This window comes from Pelodiscus sinensis, chromosome 17 (assembly GCF_052426305.1).
Source record: "Pelodiscus sinensis isolate ZL-2025 chromosome 17, ASM5242630v1, whole genome shotgun sequence".
NCBI classification, from domain to species: domain Eukaryota; kingdom Metazoa; phylum Chordata; order Testudines; family Trionychidae; genus Pelodiscus; species Pelodiscus sinensis.
Genome location: NC_143068.1, coordinates 37,311,996 through 37,330,845, shown reverse-complemented (window position 1 = coordinate 37,330,845; position 18,850 = coordinate 37,311,996).

The following is an 18,850-nucleotide window of genomic DNA, read 5'->3' as shown; positions in this document are numbered from 1 at the left end:
GTGGGGAAAGGGATGCAGATTGGGCAGGGGGTGCAGAATGGACTGGGGGTGGGGAAAGGGGTGCAGATTGGGCAGGGGTTGCAGAATGGACTGGGGGTGGGAGAAGGGGGTGCAGATTGGGCAGGGGGTGTAGAATGGACGGGGGTGGGGAAGGGGTGCAGGTTGGGCTGGGAGTGAGGAATGCACTGAGGTGGAGAAGGGGGTGCAGGTCGGGCGGGGGGTGCAGAATGGACTGGGGTGGGGCAGGGGGTGCAGATTGGGCGGGGGGTGCAGAATGGACTGGGGGTGGGGAAAGGGGTGCAGCTTGGACAGGGGGTGCAGAATGGACGGGGGGTGGGGAAAGGGGTGCAGATTGGGCAGGGGGTGCAGGTTGGGCAGGGGGTGGGGAAGGCGGTGCAGGTTGGGCTGGGAGTGAGGAATGCACTGAGGTGGGAGAAGGGGGTGCAGGTCGGGCGGGGGGTGCAGAATGGACTGGGGTGGGGAAGGGGGTGCAGATTGGGCGGGGGGTGCAGAATGGACTAAGGGTGGGGCAGGGGGTGCAGATTGGGCGGGGGGTGCAGAATGGACTGGCGGTGGGGAAAGGGGTGCAGATTGGGCAGGGGGTGCAGAATGGACTGGGGGTGGGGAAAGGGGTGCAGATTGGGCAGGGGGTGCAGAATGGACTGGGGGTGGGGAAAGGGGTGCAGATTGGGCAGGGGGTGCAGAATGGACTGGGGGTGGGGAAGGGGGTGCAGGTTGGGCAGGGGGTGCAGAATGGACTGGGGGTGGTGAAGGGGGTGCAGGTTGGGCTGGGAGTGTGGAATGCACTGAGGTGGGAGAAGGGGGTGATGATTGGGCAGGGGGTGCAAAATGGACTGGGGGTGGGGAAAGGGGTGCAGGTTGGGCTGGGAGTGAGGAATGCACTGAGGTGGGAGAAGGGGGTGCAGGTTGGGCGGGGGGTGCAGAATGGACTGGGGGTGGGGAAGGGAGTGCAGATTGGGCAGGGGGTGCAGAATGAACTGGGGGTGGGGAAAGGGATGCAGATTGGGCAGGGGGTGCAGAATGGACTGGGGGTGGGGAAAGGGGTGCAGATTGGGCAGGGGGTGCAGAATGGACTGGGAGTGGGGCAGGGGGTGCAGATTGGGCAGGGGGTGTAGAATGGACGGGGGGGTGGGGAAAGGGATGCAGAATGGACTGGGGGTGGGAGAAGGGGGTGCAGATTGGGCAGGGGTTGCAGAATGGACTGGGGGTGGGAGAAGGGGGTGCAGATTGGGCAGGGGGTGTAGAATGGACTGGGGGTGGGGAAAGGGGTGCAGATTGGGCAGGGGGTGTAGAATGAACTGGGGGTGGGGAAAGGGGTGCAGGTTGGGCGGGGGGTGCAGAATGGACTGGGGGTGGGGAAAGGGGTGCAGATTGGGCAGGGGGTGTAGAATGAACTGGGGGTGGGGAAAGGGATGCAGATTGGGCAGGGGGTGCAGAATGGACTGGGGGTGGGGAAAGGGGTGCAGATTGGGCAGGGGTTGCAGAATGGACTGGGGGTGGGAGAAGGGGGTGCAGATTGGGCAGGGGGTGTAGAATGGACGGGGGGTGGGGAAGGGGTGCAGGTTGGGCTGGGAGTGAGGAATGCACTGAGGTGGAGAAGGGGGTGCAGGTCGGGCGGGGGGTGCAGAATGGACTGGGGTGGGGCAGGGGGTGCAGATTGGGCGGGGGGTGCAGAATGGACTGGGGGTGGGGAAAGGGGTGCAGCTTGGACAGGGGGTGCAGAATGGACGGGGGTGGGGAAAGGGGTGCAGATTGGGCAGGGGGTGCAGGTTGGGCAGGGGGTGGGGAAGGCGGTGCAGGTTGGGCTGGGAGTGAGGAATGCACTGAGGTGGGAGAAGGGGGTGCAGGTCGGGCGGGGGGTGCAGAATGGACTGGGGTGGGGAAGGGGGTGCAGATTGGGCGGGGGGTGCAGAATGGACTAAGGGTGGGGCAGGGGGTGCAGATTGGGCGGGGGGTGCAGAATGGACTGGCGGTGGGGAAAGGGGTGCAGATTGGGCAGGGGGTGCAGAATGGACTGGGGGTGGGGAAAGGGGTGCAGATTGGGCAGGGGGTGCAGAATGGACTGGGGGTGGGGAAAGGGGTGCAGATTGGGCAGGGGGTGCAGAATGGACTGGGGGTGGGGAAGGGGGTGCAGGTTGGGCAGGGGGTGCAGAATGGACTGGGGGTGGTGAAGGGGGTGCAGGTTGGGCTGGGAGTGTGGAATGCACTGAGGTGGGAGAAGGGGGTGATGATTGGGCAGGGGGTGCAAAATGGACTGGGGGTGGGGAAAGGGGTGCAGGTTGGGCTGGGAGTGAGGAATGCACTGAGGTGGGAGAAGGGGGTGCAGGTTGGGCGGGGGGTGCAGAATGGACTGGGGGTGGGGAAGGGAGTGCAGATTGGGCAGGGGGTGCAGAATGAACTGGGGGTGGGGAAAGGGATGCAGATTGGGCAGGGGGTGCAGAATGGACTGGGGGTGGGGAAAGGGGTGCAGATTGGGCAGGGGGTGCAGAATGGACTGGGAGTGGGGCAGGGGGTGCAGATTGGGCAGGGGGTGTAGAATGGACGGGGGGGTGGGGAAAGGGATGCAGAATGGACTGGGGGTGGGAGAAGGGGGTGCAGATTGGGCAGGGGTTGCAGAATGGACTGGGGGTGGGAGAAGGGGGTGCAGATTGGGCAGGGGGTGTAGAATGGACGGGGGTGGGGAAAGGGGTGCAGGTTGGGCTGGGAGTGAGGAATGCACTGAGGTGGAGAAGGGGGTGCAGGTCGGGCGGGGGGTGCAGAATGGACTGGGGTGGGGCAGGGGGTGCAGATTGGGCGGGGGGTGCAGAATGGACTGGGGGTGGGGAAAGGGGTGCAGATTGGACAGGGGGTGCAGAATGGACGGGGGTGGGGAAAGGGGTGCAGATTGGGCAGGGGGTGCAGAATGGACGGGGGGTGGGGAAAGGGGTGCAGATTGGGCAGGGGGTGCAGGTTGGGCAGGGGGGTGGGGAAGGCGGTGCAGGTTGGGCTGGGAGTGAGGAATGCACTGAGGTGGGAGAAGGGGGTGCAGGTCGGGCGGGGGGTGCAGAATGGACTGGGGTGGGGAAGGGGGTGCAGATTGGGCGGGGGGTGCAGAATGGACTAAGGGTGGGGCAGGGGGTGCACATTGGGCGGGGGGTGCAGAATGGACTGGCGGTGGGGAAAGGGGTGCAGATTGGGCAGGGGGTGCAGAATGGACTGGGGGTGGGGAAAGGGGTGCAGATTGGGCAGGGGGTGCAGAATGGACTGGGGGTGGGGAAAGGGGTGCAGATTGGGCAGGGGGTGCAGAATGGACTGGGGGTGGGGAAGGGGGTGCAGGTTGGGCAGGGGGTGCAGAATGGACTGGGGGTGGTGAAGGGGGTGCAGGTTGGGCTGGGAGTGTGGAATGCACTGAGGTGGGAGAAGGGGGTGATGATTGGGCAGGGGGTGCAAAATGGACTGGGGGTGGGGAAAGGGGTGCAGGTTGGGCTGGGAGTGAGGAATGCACTGAGGTGGGAGAAGGGGGTGCAGGTTGGGCGGGGGGTGCAGAATGGACTGGGGGTGGGGAAGGGTGTGTAGGTCGGGCGGGGGGTGCAGAATGGACTGGGGGTGGGGAAGGTGGTGCAGGTTGGGCTGGGAGTGAGGAATGCACTGAGGTGGGAGAAGGGGGTGCAGAATGGACTGGGGGGTGGGGAAGGGGGTGCAGAATGGACTGGGGGTGGGGAAAGGGGTGAAGGTTGGGCAGGGGGTGCAGAATGGACTGGGGGTGGGGAAGGGGGTGCAGAATGGACTGGGGGGTGGGGAAGGGGGTGCAGGTCGGGCGGGGGGTGCAGAATGGACTGGGGGTGGGGAAAGGGGTGCAGATCGGGCACGGGGTGCAGAATGGATGGGGGGTGGGGAAGGGGTGCAGGTCGGGCGGGGGGTGCAGAATGGACTGGGGGTGGGGAAAGGGGTGCAGATTGGGCACGGGGTACAGAATGGACGGGGGGTGGGGAAGGGGTGCAGGTCGGGCGGGGGGTGCAGAATGGACTGGGGGTGGGGAAGGGGGTGCAGATTGGGCGGGGGGTGCAGAATGGACTGGGGGTGGGGCGGGGGGTGCAGAATGGACTGGGGGTGGGGAAGGGGGTGCAGATTGGGCGGGGGGTGCAGAATGGACTGGGGGTGGGGAAGGGGGTGCAGATTGGGCGGGGGGTGCAGAATGGACTGGGGGGTGGGGAAGGCGGTGCAGGTTGGGCTGGGAGTGAGGAATGCACTGAGGTGGGAGAAGGGGGTGCAGGTCGAGCGGGGGGGGGCCGTGCAGAGGGCGCGGGCAGACGTGAGCAGGGCCTGAGTGGCGCTGCCGGGACGTCCTGAGATGCAGGTGGGGGCGGAGAGAAGCTGGAACACGCTGGGCGGGGCTATGCCGGGGGGCGGGGCTATGCCGGGGGCGGGGCTATGATAGGGGCGGGGCGCGCTGCGACGTGCCCCCGGAGGCCGCACTATGAGAACTACAAGTCCCAGGATGCGTCGCTGACACTTGGAGTGACACGAGCGCGGGACCAACCGCGTCGCTCACTGGTCAATGCCCCGTTGTGATGTCACATCCGCTGCACCAGCCCAACCGAACAGCGCCGGACCTGCCCTGGCCCTTCAATGGCCGATGGGAGCTGCGGACAGGGGCACTCAGTTTCCCATAAGCCACTGCGGCTACTTTCCCTACCCCCCCTCATCCCGCCCCTCCCCATTGCTGGGCGGGGCTTCTGCCTCAGAGCCGGGAGCTTCCGCGGCTGATGCCCCGCCCCCACTCGGGAGAGGAGACTCCGCGGCAACCCCTTCCCCCCCTAACTCCTCCCCCCCCCGTACACTCTGCTCCCCCCACCAAACTCCTCCCCGCCCCGTACAGTCTGCTCCCCCCCCACCAAACTCCTCCCCGCCCCGTACAGTCTGCTCCCCCCCACCAAACTCCTCCCCGCCCCGTGCAGTCTGCTCCCCCCCCCAACTCCTCTCCGCCCCGTGCAGTCTGAACCCCTCCCAAACTCCTCTCGGCCCCATGGAGTCTGCTCCCCCCCAACTCCTCTCCACCCCGTGCAGTCTGCTCCCCCCCAACTCCTCTCGGCCCCGTGGAGTCTGCTCCCCCCCAAACTCCTCCCCGCCCCGTGCAGTCTGCTCCCCCCCACCACCAAACTCCTCCCCGCCCCGTGCAGTCTGCTCCCCCCCACCACCAAACTCCTCCCCGCCCCGTGCAGTCTGATCCCCCCCAAACTCCTCCCCACCCCGTGCAGTCTGATGCCCCCCAAACTCCTCCCCCCGTGCAGTCTGATGCCCCCCACCACCAAACTCCTCCCCGCCCCGTGCAGTCTGATCCCCCCCAAACTCCTCCCCACCCCGTGCAGTCTGATGCCCCCCAAACTCCTCCCCCCGTGCAGTCTGATGCCCCCCAAACTCCTCCCCGCCCCGTGCAGACTGATCCCCCCCAAACTCCTCCCCGCCCCGTGCAGACTGATCCCCTCCCCAAACTCCTCCCCGCCCCGTGCAGTCTGATCCCCGCCCCAAACTACTCCCCGCCCCGTGCAGTCTGATCCCCCTCACCACCAAACTCCTCCCCGCCCCGTGCAGTCTGCTCCCCCTCACCACCAAACTCCTCCCCGCCTCGTGCAGTCTGATCCCCCCCAAACTCCTCCCCGCCCCGTGCAGTCTGCTCCCCCACCACCAAACTCCTCCCCGCCCCGTGCAGTCTGATGCCCCCCAAACTCCTCCCCCCGTGCAGTCTGATGCCCCCCAAACTCCTCCCCGCCCCGTGCAGACTGATCCCCCCCAAACTCCTCTCCGCCCCGTGCAGTCTGATCCCCCCAAACTCTTCTCCGCCCCATGCAGTCTGCTCCCCCCAACTCCTCTCCACCCCTTGCAGTCTGCTCCCCCTCACCATCAAACTCCTCTCCGCCCCATGCAGTCTGATCCCCCCCCAACTCCTCTCCGCCCCGTGCAGTCTGAACTCCTCCCAAACTCCTCTCCGCCCCGTGCAGTCTGATCTCCCCCAAACTCCTCCCCACCCCGTGCAGTCTGATCCCCCCCAAACTCCTCCCCCCCGTGCAGTCTGATGCCCCCCAAACTCCTCCCCGCCCCGTGCAGACTGATCCCCTCTCCAAACTCCTCCCCGCCCCGTGCAGTCTGATCCCCCCCCAAACTCCTCCCCGCCCCGTGCAGTCTGATCCCCCCCAAACTCCTCCCCGCCCCGTGCAGTCTGATCCCCCTCACCACCAAACTCCTCCCCGCCCCGTGCAGTCTGCTCCCCCTCACCACCAAACTCCTCTCCGCCTCGTGCAGTCTGATCCCCTCCCCAAACTCCTCCCCGCCCCATGCAGTCTGCTCCCCCCCCACCAAACTCCTCCCCGCCCCGTGCAGTCTGATCCCCCCCAAACTCCTCCCCCCGTGCAGTCTGAACCCCTCCCAAACTCCTCCCCGCCCCGTGTAGTCTCGTCCCCTCCCCAAACTCCTCCCCGCCCCGTGCAGTCTGATCCCCCTCACCACCAAACTCCTCCCCGCCCCGTGCAGTCTGCTCCCCCTCACCACCAAACTCCTCTCCGCCTCGTGCAGTCTGATCCCCCCCAAACTCCTCCCCGCCCCGTGCAGTCTGCTCCCCCCCCCACCAAACTCCTCCCCGCCCCGTGCAGTCTGATCCCCCCCAAACTCCTCCCCCCGTGCAGTCTGAACCCCTCCCAAACTCCTCTCCGCCCCGTGCAGTCTGCTCCCCCTCACCACCAAACTCCTCCCCGCCCCGTGCAGTCTGATCACCCCCAAACTCCTCCCCGCCCCGTGCAGTCTGATCTCCTACCCCCACGAAACTCCTCCCCCCCCGTGCAGTCTGATCCCCCCCCAAACTCCTCCCCCTGTGCAGTCTGATCCCCCACCACCACCAAACTCCTCTCCGCCCCGTGCAGTCTGCTCCCCCCAACACCAAGTTTCCCAGCCGGCTTGTGCAGGGACTGGCAGCGGGACAGGCTGATGCTGCTGTTGCCTTCGAAAGTGCAGCGGGGAGCGTGAGGCGGGTGGGAGGGGAGGGGGGGGGCTGCCTCTGCTGCGTCCCGTTCACAAGCCCAGAGGGGCCGCGCGAGGATTTTCCGGAGACCCCGAGGAGTTTTCTGCCGCTCACTTCTGTGTCCCAGCTGAGTTCCTGCCAGTCAGTGGCCCCGCCCCCAGATCAGGTCCCGCCCCTGCCATTAATGACGGAGCCTGGGACCCGTCTGTGTGCCACACAAACCCACGTGTCACTCGCCCGGGAGCCGATAGAACGTGCCCCGCGTTCCATCATTTGCATGCACCGCGCCAGGGCAATGACGTCACTAGCAGTGCGCTGCTGTTCGTAGCCGGCAGTGGCAGCTTCGCACCGAGCCGGGCCACGAGGCAGCGGGCGCAGCGCTGGGGGCGGAGCTACAGGGGAGCAGCCCGGCCGGGCGGGGCTCATCGCTGGGGGCGGAGCTACAGGGGAGCGGCCCGGCCGGGCAGGGTGCACACTGGGGCGCCCAAGGGCTGAGATCCAGGCGGGGCAGCGTCACGCTCTGACCTCGCTGCCGCCTCCCGCCGCCGCTCCCTTGGGGCCGGGTGGCGCGGACCGGAAGCCGCTGCACTGCCCGGATTTCCTGGGGAACACGCTCCCTGTGACGTCAGGACCTGCCACAGAGGCAGGGCGCCACCCAGGCCAAGCAAGGAGCAGAGCTAGGGTTGCCAGATGGTTTCACCAAAAATACCAGGCACACCTGACATGACATCACAATCTGCATTCCATCTGATTTAGAAAATACCCGACATTTATCAGAGGAGTAGCCGCGTTAGTCTGAATCTGCAAAAGCAGCGAGGAGTCCTGTGGCACAGAACTCCTTGCCGCTTTCGCGGACATTTATATTTTCTCAATTTGTTTCCCGAAGAAAAAGCTGAAAGCCTGGACCGTCCAGTTCAAAACCGGACACCTGGCAACCATAAGCAGAGTGGTGCCTTGTCGGAGCGGTTCCAGCCTCCACTCTGCTGTCCTTCCTCTGCCCCACGTACCACGGGAGCTGGTGGGCTACGCTGGCTGCACCGCCGCAGGAAACCTCCAACCCCAGTCGCTGTCCCAGCCAGGCACCCCGCGTCTGAACCCGTCCCGCCTGGCCCCGTGTCTCCTGCCTACCACCCGCTGACCTGGCACCAGCTGAGCGCTCGTACCTGGGCACCTTCCGGTCACGGTTCCCAGTCGGTTGCTGTCAGGCCGTGGACCGAGCAAACGTCACTTCCGGTCCGTGGGACTGAACGCACGTGGCGCCGGCATGATGCGAGGCCGCTCCTTATTGCCCCACGTCGGATACAAAAGGAGCAGCTACCGCGCGGCAGTTAGAGCCTCGTGCTGAAACGCGCTGCAGCAGTTCTACTCTTCCCTGCCCCTCTCATCCCAGTTGCATGCTCCAGATGGGAGGGGAGGGGTGTCGCTTTCCAAGAGCTACTGCTGCCAGGGCACCGTCTGACTGGCACACGTCAGACGCACACGCCCGTGCCACAGCCACTCACCCTGCCAAATGCTCACACGCAGGGATGCGTGTACACACTCACAAACGCGAATTAACAGATTAACACGCCTGGGCGCCCACTCATGCTCCCGCTGAGATGCGCACACACGCATCTGCTCAATCTGCCTGCACGCAGGCACGTGCACACACACGCAAATGGACACTTGCGGACGCACACACTTGCACTCATACTCACGTGCGCACGCATGCACACCGAGTAACAGTCGCCTAGAAGGACTCACCAATAATATTAAACTCAAAAGCCAAAGATTAGATCAATTAGGAGACAACTATTCCCACGAGGCCCTAATCCATGTCTGGGGCTCCTCGGTGCTGCTGGGAGACCAAGTCTTTATTTCAATCCCAGTTTTGCCAACTCTCCGCATGCGTGACGCTAGGTCAATTGGCAGCCTACTCACTTAGTTTTCCGTATGATCCTAGACACGTTAAGTATCGCCAGCCAGGAGATTCGGGGGGCGGCGGGGGGGGGGGGGGATTAATGACATTTTTAAAAATACAAAAATCGGTGTTCAGTTTCTGTTGTAGATAAACCTATGTACTTCATATGACTTGACACTGTGCCTCTCCATATAACCTTGTAACTTTGTATTAATCCATATGACCTTGTCACTTTGTATTAGAACCTGAATCCATATAACCTTGTCACTTAGTTTTCTACATAGGGTTCTAATACAGAGTATATAGTTAAAGAGGTAAAAATGTCATTTGCTAGGAGTAGAATAAGATCTTTCCGCCACTCTCTCCCCCCACTCTGTAATCAATTGCCCAGTTGAATGAACGAGGTGTGAATGAGTAACACTTGGGAGCCAAGCACCTCCAGAGAGCTACACCAGTTGAAAAGGGGGTGGAAGCCAGACCCAAGGTGTCAAGAGGGCTCAAGAAAGAAGAGCAGACATATTGAAGGCCTTGGGGATTAGAAGCAAGCACCTTCTTTGGAAAACACCCTCTCTTAACAGACAGCACCCACAAAGGGACCAAAGGACACAGACCCAGATTTTGAATCTGGGATATATTTGCATAAGAGGGAAGCTGCTATAAAAGTGAGTTGTCTTGCAGAGGACTCCGGGTCTCATCTTGTCACCATCGGAGCATCGATCCGGATCAGCAGAAGCCCGGCTCCACCCCTCCCCCATCTAACTCACCTGGCCAGTGAAGTTAAGGGGAGCAACAAGTTGGTAACAACAGCAAGACGGAGTGTGCTTGTGCATGTGTGTGTGTGTGTGTGTGTGTGTGTGTGTGTGTGTGTGTGTGTGTGTGAGTGCGTGAGTGACATAGAATAATCAATACTTATATGCATGTGGTAAATAAATAAATTATTTATATATATATATATAATGTGTGTGTGTGTGTGATCAATAAATGTGGCGTGTTGCCTTATCCCTCTGAAAAAGATCCCGAGTACTTCTTTTAAGTACAACACTGTGACTTTTGTACTTCGTATTTTCAAGTTCTTCCACCACGAGCCAGAGGGCCTTTTCTCAGGGACCCGTACCACGCTCGCAAACGTCTGTGCGGCCCTCCCTCGATACTTACCTTGAGCCAATTGCTGTTTGCTCTTCTTCCATAGATCGCTGTCTGGTTTCCATCTGCCGGCAGGGTCTCGGGGGGGTGGCTCCTTTCGGTCTCTGCCACCAGGTGGCCAGCCTCTCATCTCCTCCAAGTCTACAGGGACCGAAAAAGAGACAGAGAACGCTTAGGAGCTAGGCCACCCCAGGTGTGTGGAAAGGACAGACACGTGCGTCACCTGGCTGCTGCTCACTGGAGCCCAGTGTTGCCTCTAACATTTCCCCTCCAGGAGCGGAGTGAGTTTTGTCTCGTGCTCCAAGATCGAGGTCACGTGCCCTTCTTCGGACGCCTGCCACCCAGGCGAAGACATGTCTCGTCTGTGTTTTTAAAACGTTCTGGAAGAAAGAGTACTAACACAAGGGAGAATTAACAAGGTCATTTAAACTGTAAATATTTGTTTGATATGAAGTCAAATAAAAGGAAAATTAATACTGCAACATTTTCAGTGGCCAACCTCCTCTCCTCTCCTCTCCCCTGCCCCCTCCAGCTGGCCTAGATGATCTCTCCGGGTCCCTTATGGTAAAGCCCGCCCCGGGACCCTGTGCTGAGGTGACAAGTTCTTCACAAGATACTGGGTATGTAAACTTTCCTCCTTTAACATATACATATCAATGTTGTCTCCTCAGGATTGTCTTGAAAAACTGTATGTTTGCAGACTCCAGCCATAGGAGCTGATCTTAGCTCACATGACCACTAGATACAGGCTACATCTACACTGGCATGATTTTCCGAAAATGCTTTTAACGGAAAAGTTTTCTGTTAAAAGCATTTTTGGAAAATCGCGTCTAGATTGGCAGGACGCTTTTCCGCAAAAGCACTTTTTACGGAAAAGCGTCCGTGGCCAATCTAGACGCGCTTTTCTGCAAAAAAGCCCCAATCGCCATTTTCGCCATCGGGGCTTTTTTGCGGAAAAGAACTCTCTGCTGTCTACACTGGCCCTTTTGCGCAGAAGTCTTTCGGAAAAAGACTTTTGCCCGAACGGGAGCAGCATAGTATTCCCGCAAAAGCACTGACAATCTTACATGAGATCGTCAGTGCTTTTGCGGAAATTCAAGCGGCCAGTGTAGACAGCTGGCAAGTTTTTCCGCAAAAGCAGATGATTAGCACACTTTCCTAGTTGAAAATCCAAGGAGAAGAAAGGGGAGAATTGCAAATCAAGACTCTCTTAAGGTGTCTGAAAGCTACTTTGGTCTGGGCCGGTACTCAGTGGTACCAAGGCAGACTCTTCTGTGGCTCGGTTGTCTAATGCCACACTAGAACAAGTCTACCACACCGAACGAAAGAGCAGACAATTACATGAAAGGGAAAAAAGGTGGCTTGGCAGAGAATTTGCTTCCGGACAAAAACAAGAGACTGCGGTGGTTAAAGAAGAACGGGAGGCATACCTGTGCATAAACCAATTCACCAGAAACCTTCTGAACAACCAGTTCAGTCACATGTCCTTACAGGGACAAGCACCTTAATGACGGTAGCCCTGACATTTTATTTTGCAGACGATTCTACTTGTGGAAGGGCTGCTGGAGTGAAACTTGAGGCCCAAGCAGGAGGAAAGTTTGATTTTCTAGTACCAAATAGAAAAACAATAATAGAACAAAAAGGCTAAAAGATGCCTAAGGGCAGAGATAGGGTCCAGAATGACTTAGACAAATTGGAGGATTGGGCCACAAGAAATCTGATGAGGTTCAATAAGGACAAGTGTAGAGTCCTGCACTTGGGATGGAAGAATCCCAAGCATAGTTACAAGCTGGGGACCAACCAGTTAAGTAGTAGTTCTGCAGACAGGGACCTGGGGGTTACAGTGGATGAGAAGCTGGAGATGAGTCAACAGTGTGCCCTTGTAGCCAAGAAGGCTAATGGCATATGAGGTTGCATTAAGAGGAGCATTGCCAGTAGATCCAGAGATGTCATTATTCCCCTTTATTCGGCTTTGGTGAGGCCACATCTGGAGTACTGTGTCCAGTTCTGGGCCCCCCACTACAGAAGGGATGTGGACACATTGGAGAGGGTCCAGCAGAGGACAACCAAAATGATTAGGGGGCTGGAGCAATTGCTCTATGAAGAGGCTGAGGGATTTAGGTTTCTTTAGTCTGAAGAGGAGACCATGAGGGGGGATTTTATAGTAGCCTTCAACTTCCTTATAAGGACACAGGAACGCAAGGTAACCTGTTCTCCCAACTCTCGCTTTCAGACGGGGTGGGGAACCTTATTGGGGGGGCGGAAGGCACACACTAGTAGGGTTGCCAGATGGTTTCAGCAAAAAAAAAAAAAAAAAAAGGCGCCAGGAACATTTTTGTTGAGGGAAAAAAGCCAACCAAACAAAAAAACCCCACCCGGAACATTTTTGTTGAGCAAAATCCAGTTGTGACCCCTTTAATTAGTCAGCCAATCTCCCCGCCCCGGCTTATTTCTGCTGGGCGCAGAGGAAAAGCAGAAAATACTGGACATTTTGTATGTCCGGTATTTTCTAAATTTATTTACCGGACAAAAAGTGCAACTACCGGGCTGTCTGGCTCAGTGCTAGACACCTGGCAACCCTACACACAAGTGTGAAGAAAAAAAAAATCCCAAACCCCACCATCCGCATTAACACATGCCCCAACTGAGAAGGAGGAAGAGGCTTCCCACATTCCCCTCGCACACTTGTGAGGAGGGGGGGGGCGGGGGGCGGGGCGGGGCAGGCTAGCAGAATTTGTCTGCTCCAATCTGGCCACCCAGAGAAATAAAAAAGCAAATTGAAAGAGCCAGACGAATACCTAGAAACCATCTACTTCAAGACAGACCCAAGAAAACCAACAATAGAACACCACTTGTCATCACCTACAACCCCCAACTTAAACCTGTCGAACACATTATCAATAAACTACAGCCTATATTGGAACAGGATACCATACTCAAAGAGGCTCTGGGAGACAGACCCATAGTCTCCTATAGACAACCACCTAACCTCAAGATGATTCTTACCAACCACCACAGGACATACCACACTAATACCAACCCTGGTACCTTCCCTTGCAACAAACCCCGTTGCCAGCTTTGTCCACATATTCATTCTGCTGATACCATTATTGGACCCAACCAAGTGAGTTATAAGATCAAGAACACATATTCCTGCGCATCCAGAAATATAATCTATGCTATCGTGTGCCGAAAGTGTCCGTCTGCTATGTACATTGGACAAACATCTCAGACACTTCGCCAAAGCATTAATGCCCACAAAACAGATATCAGACAAGATCACAAAGAGAAAACAGTTTCTTGCCATTTTAACCAGAAAGGACACTCTCTCAATGACTTAACCACCTGCATTCTGCTACAAAGACCTTTTACATCTGCACTTGAAAGGGAATCCTCTGAACTGTCATTCATGTTAAAATTCGACACTTTCCAACAAGGACTTAAACATTTGAACTATCTCACCCATTACCAAGATAGTTTCCCCAATTATCACCTCTAATACCATTAACTCACAAACATCTCACTCTCCCTACCTCTAATATCATCAATTCACAGACACTTACCTTCCTTCCTCCCCCCCCACCGCATCCCCCTCCTGTTCTGCAATGTGATTTGTCCTTTTCATATTTGTTCTTTTTTTTAATTGTATCCTTTGGTATATATGGTTGTGACTACTTTCTTCCACTATTTGATCTGAGGAAGTGGGTCTGGCCCACGAAAGCTCATCATCTAATAAACCATCTTGTTAGTCTTTAAAGTGCTACATTGTCCTGCATTTTGCTTCAACTACCCCAGACTAACACGGCTACATTTCTATCACCAATCTGGAGGGGAGCTAGAGCGTTAGTGTGGGAACCTTGAGTCTCGAGGGCCACACTCACGTGAGCTGGGGTATTAGGTTCCTCACCCCTGCTTTAAAAACAAAACCTCTTACTCTTAAAAATCGATCCCCATATCTCTGGTCGGACCAGCTTCACGCAGGTCCTCGTGGATGGAAAACTGCAGCAAACTGTATGAACAGAAACAAACAGAAGCCCCAATCGCAGCTGGAGGTGGGGCGAGGCTGCCCCAGCAGGGACACAACGGGGCAGCCGCCCACCACCAGATCAGGAAAACAACCGCGCCATTCCCCGTCCAGCAGGAAGGCGAGTGCCGCTGCAAGGCTCCGCAACGGAGGTGGGCGGCAGAGGGGTGTTTGTGCGCGGCCGCGCGCCTTCAGCGGCAACTCCCCTGGTGCCCCCTTCTCTAGTCCAGCCAGACCTAAAATGCTCAGTGCTTAGAAGGCGGGTGGGGAACCTAAGGCCTGGGTGCTTGGGGCTCCTCCACCGTCGCCCCCTCCCCACGCCGTGGGGCTGGAGCGCACAAAGCGACTAGGCTGGGCCCTGCAGTGCTCTGGCGCCAGGGGGACGTTTCTCCGCTCAGCTGGGGGCCAGGCAGGGAGGCTTTTCTGTCGGTTGGTTTGTCTGTCACCTGTTTGCCCCCCAGTTCTCAGCCACTCCCCCCCCTCTCCCCACACGCCCCCACCCAGGACGCTCTCGGCCTCTGCAGGAGGCACAGCCGGGCACTGGGCAGCACTGCGGGAAGCCAGGGCCAGAGCATCCCCCCCCCCACAGCGCTCCCCGCCGAACTGCCCCCCCCCCCGGGCACAGGGGGGATTCAGCGGGCACCCGGCCCCGCCCCCAGGCAGCGAGCAGCGCGGGGAGTAGGGCTCAGGCCGCCCCGCCCCCCCCGCGTGCGGGACACGTTCTGTGCGTGCCCCGCCTGCGGGAACCCCCCCTCGAGGGCGCGCGGCTCCCCGGCGGGGGGAGGGGCACGTGACACTCCCGCGCCCCGCTGGCCCGCAGCCCCCCCTCCCCGAGACACCCACGTGACTGGAGCCCGGGTCAGCTCCCGCGCCCCAAGGGGGGGGCCACAGCCCCGTTCCCCCGGCACCACGTGGGGGGGGTCACAGGGGCGCTGCTCCCCGGGGAGGCTGCAGCGCCGGGGGGGGGGGCAGAAATCGCCCCCCCCCACCTCCTCCAGGGGCCGCCCCGCCGATGTCCAGCCTGGGGCCCGGAGAGAAGCAGGCGGGGGGGGGGGGGGGGCTCCACGTCACTGCCAGCTCCCGCCCCGCCCCCCAGGCTCCGCCCCTCAGCGCCCCCCGCAGCGTTTTCCCGCCCGCCTCGTCAGCGCGAGCGTCCCGGGAGTTTCCCGCCCAGCCAGCGCCGCCCGCGCCTGCGCTCTCCCGCGCCCTGGCCCCTCCCCCCTCCTAGTGCCAAGGCCCCCCCCGGCCCCTCCCCCCCTCCTGCCCCCCCAGTGCCAAGCACCCCCCCGGCCCCTCCCCCCCTCCTGCCCCCCCCAGTGCCAGAGCCCCCCCCGGCCCCTCACCCCCTCCTGCCCCCCCAGTGCCAAGCCCCCCCCGGCCCCTCACCCCCTCCTGCCCCCCCAGTGCCAAGCCCCCCCCCGGCCCCTCACCCCCTCCTGCCCCCCCAGTGCCAAGCGCCCCCCCCGGCCCCTCACCCCCTCCTGCCCCCCCAGTGCCGAGCGCCCCCCCCCGGCCCCTCACCCCCTCCTGCCCCCCCAGTGCCGAGCGCCCCCCCCGGCCCCTCACCCCCTCCTGCCCCCCCAGTGCCGAGCGCCCCCCCCGGCCCCTCACCCCCTCCTGCCCCCACAGTGCCGAGCACCCAGCCTGCTCCTACACCTCACCCCTGTCCAGACACCCCACCCCCAGCCCGCTCCCCCACCTTCCCTCGCGCCCCCTCCTCCCCCGGGCCAGACACCCCTCCCCCAGCCCGCTCCCCCACCTTCCCTCGCGCCCGACACCAACAAGGGGCGGGCTGGGGGCGGGGCAGCTTCGCACTCGGACCCAGGATTCGCTCGCGCCCCCGCGCGCTCCTCGGACCTTCCTGTCATGGCGGCGCCGGCCGCCCAGTCAGACCACGCCCCCCTGCGACAGCCCATTGGCCGAACCAGAGGCAGGATCCCCTTTGCTGACAGCCCATTGGGCGACACTATCCTCCGCCAAGGCTGTCTTCCGAAAGCCCATTGGCTGGCACACAGCCAGGAACCACCCCTAAGTCACAGACAATTCGAGGACAGAGCAGTCCATTAAGATCCACCCCGGACAGCCTATTGGTCGAGAGCAGTGGCAGGGCATTCCCCCTAGTCACACCGCATTCGCAGACAGAGCTGTCCGTTAAGATGCAGCCGGGTCAGCCTATTGGGTGCCTCTGATTCAGAACACGCCCCTTAGTCACAGCCCATTCGCGGACAGAACAGTCTGTTATAATCCACCCCGGACAACCTATTGGCCGCCAGCAGCCCCAGAACACGCCTTTAGTCACCGCCCATTGGCGCACGGAGCAGTCCGTTAAGAGTCACCTCGGACAGCCTCAGATTGGGCGCCACAGATTCCGACACGCCCTGTACTCTCAGCCCATTCGCGGACAGAACAGTCTGTTATGATCAGTCCGGGACAGTCTCTTGGCCAGCCTTAGTGTAGGGATAACATAGTCACGTATTAAACATGATTCCCCCAAGTGGAAGTGACTCCCCAGAATTTGTTCCCCACAACTAAAAGTCGAAGGAGGAGAAGTTTGTTAAGTAGAAGAAGCATAGAAGTGTTTAGATTTATTCTTGTGAAAGTGTTTAGATTTAGTGTTATCAAGCTTGATAATTATAAATCTAAACACTTATTATTATTATTATTATTATTATTATTTGTTAGGATTGTTTAATTATAAATCTAAACATTTTTGCCCCTCTAGAATATAATTGGTTAGGAATGTAATATTAGGTCATGTAACTTCAAACTGTTAAAAATATACTACAATGTAGCCAGAAACAGCTCCCCTCGCTGTGTGCCAGGGCACGCTCAAACTTATTGTTACACAATTGACAACCGTTCTCTTCAAAGCATTGTGAAGCACTTAACCCTAATCGCAAAGTGAAGCATTGTAACTATAACAGTAACTAACTCAGCACTCAGAGAGAGAATGTTTTAAGAAATGCCACCCAGAAACTTTTGTAACTTTTTGTAACTACAACTCTTGTATTATTATGCAAAATACTGTACGGGAAACATTACTTCGGGAATGTACGTAAGAGAGAGAGTGCTTGGACGATGAATGAATGGTTCTGAGAGGTGCCAGCCTGAGAATGCAGCAACAAAGGGCTGAAGAAGGCGTCAGGTGCCAGTGCAACCAAAAGGTGTCCTTTAAGATCATTCCCGGGTCAGCTTATTGGTCGCCTCAGATAAAGGACGCGCCCTTTAATCACAGCCCATTTGCTGACAGAGCAGTCCGTTAAGATTGACTGGTTGGAGCTGGGCAGGACCACCGGCCACGGCGCAGTTTAGGGGGCGGGGCCGCGGCTGGTCCTGCGGGTGACGGGCAGCAGTGGCCGGCCGGGCTGAAGCGCAGCCTGGGCCCCACTGGGGAGCAGGAGGCAGGTGCCAGGTCCAGGGGAGGGGATGAGGTGATTGCAGAGGAGGAAACTGAGGCACGGGGGGGAGAGCCAGGGAAAGCAGAGCTGGTGGGGCTGAGGCCGGTCCATGTCGGTTCACAGAGCAGCCGATGGACTCCTGAATTCTCAGCGGCTACTCGATGACGCCGCAGTCCCGGGGCCGGTGTGACGTCACAAACAGCTGCCGTCGCAATTGGCTCCCCGTAGCCGTTTCTGACACACACACGAGCCGCTCTGATTTGGCTTCTAACACTTTTAGCTGCTCGGTTCTGCAAGCGCGGAGAGGAAGCCGCGTCCGATAGATGGAGGTTCTCCGCGACACATTTGGCAGCCTGGACCCCCTGCCTCTGGTCCAAAGGGTCTCAACCAACCCCCGACCCCATGACCCTTGTTCTCAGTGATTCCGCCAGCTGCTTGGTGCCTTTAGTACCCGGCCCCGCTTGCAAAGTCCCCCCCGGGGCGGGGCCTGAGTAGCGCGGCGTGGGCGCCCTACGATGCAGTTGGGGGCGGGGAGATGCTGGAACACGCTGGGCGTGGCTATGACGGCCGGGGCGGGAGGGGCGTGGCTATGATTGGGGCGGGGCCCACTGAGACACGCCCCGGGAGGCCGCACTGTGGGAACTACCACTCCCAGGATGCATCGCTCACGCTGGGCGTGACACCGCGCGAGACCAACCCCTGGATCAGCGGCTGGATTGTGATGTCACTTCCGCTGCTCCCGCCCAATCGAACAGCCCATGGGAGCTGCGGATTGGGGCACGGAACGTTTCCCACAAGCCACCGCGGCTACTTTCCCTGCTCCCCTCGGCCCCCCCGCCTCAGAGACCGCCCAGCCGGCTTGTCCTGTGGCGTCAGGACCTGCCAACCCCCCACTCTGCCCCCCCACCAAACCCCCCTGTAGTCTGCCCCCCACCCCCCCACTCTGCCCCCCCACCAAACCCCCCTGTAGTCTGCCCCCCAGCCCCCACTCTGCCCCCCACCAAACCCCACTGTAGTCTGCCCCCCAACCCCCACTCTGCCCCCCCACCAAACCCCCCTGTAGTCTGCCCCCCAACCCCCCACTCTGCCCCCCCACCCACCTCCCTGGAGTCTGCCCCCAACCCCCCACCAAACCTCCCTGGAGTCTGCCCCCAACCCCCCACTCTGCCCCCCCACCAAACCTCCCTGTAGTCTACCCCCCAACCCCCCACTCTGCCCCCCCACCAAACCTCCCTGTAGTCTGCCCCCCAACCCCCCACTCTGCCCCCCCACCAAACCTCCCTGTAGTCTGCCCCCCAACCCCCCACTCTGCCCCCCCACCAAACCTCCCTGTAGTCTGCCCCCCAACCCCCCACTCTGCCCCCCCACCAAAC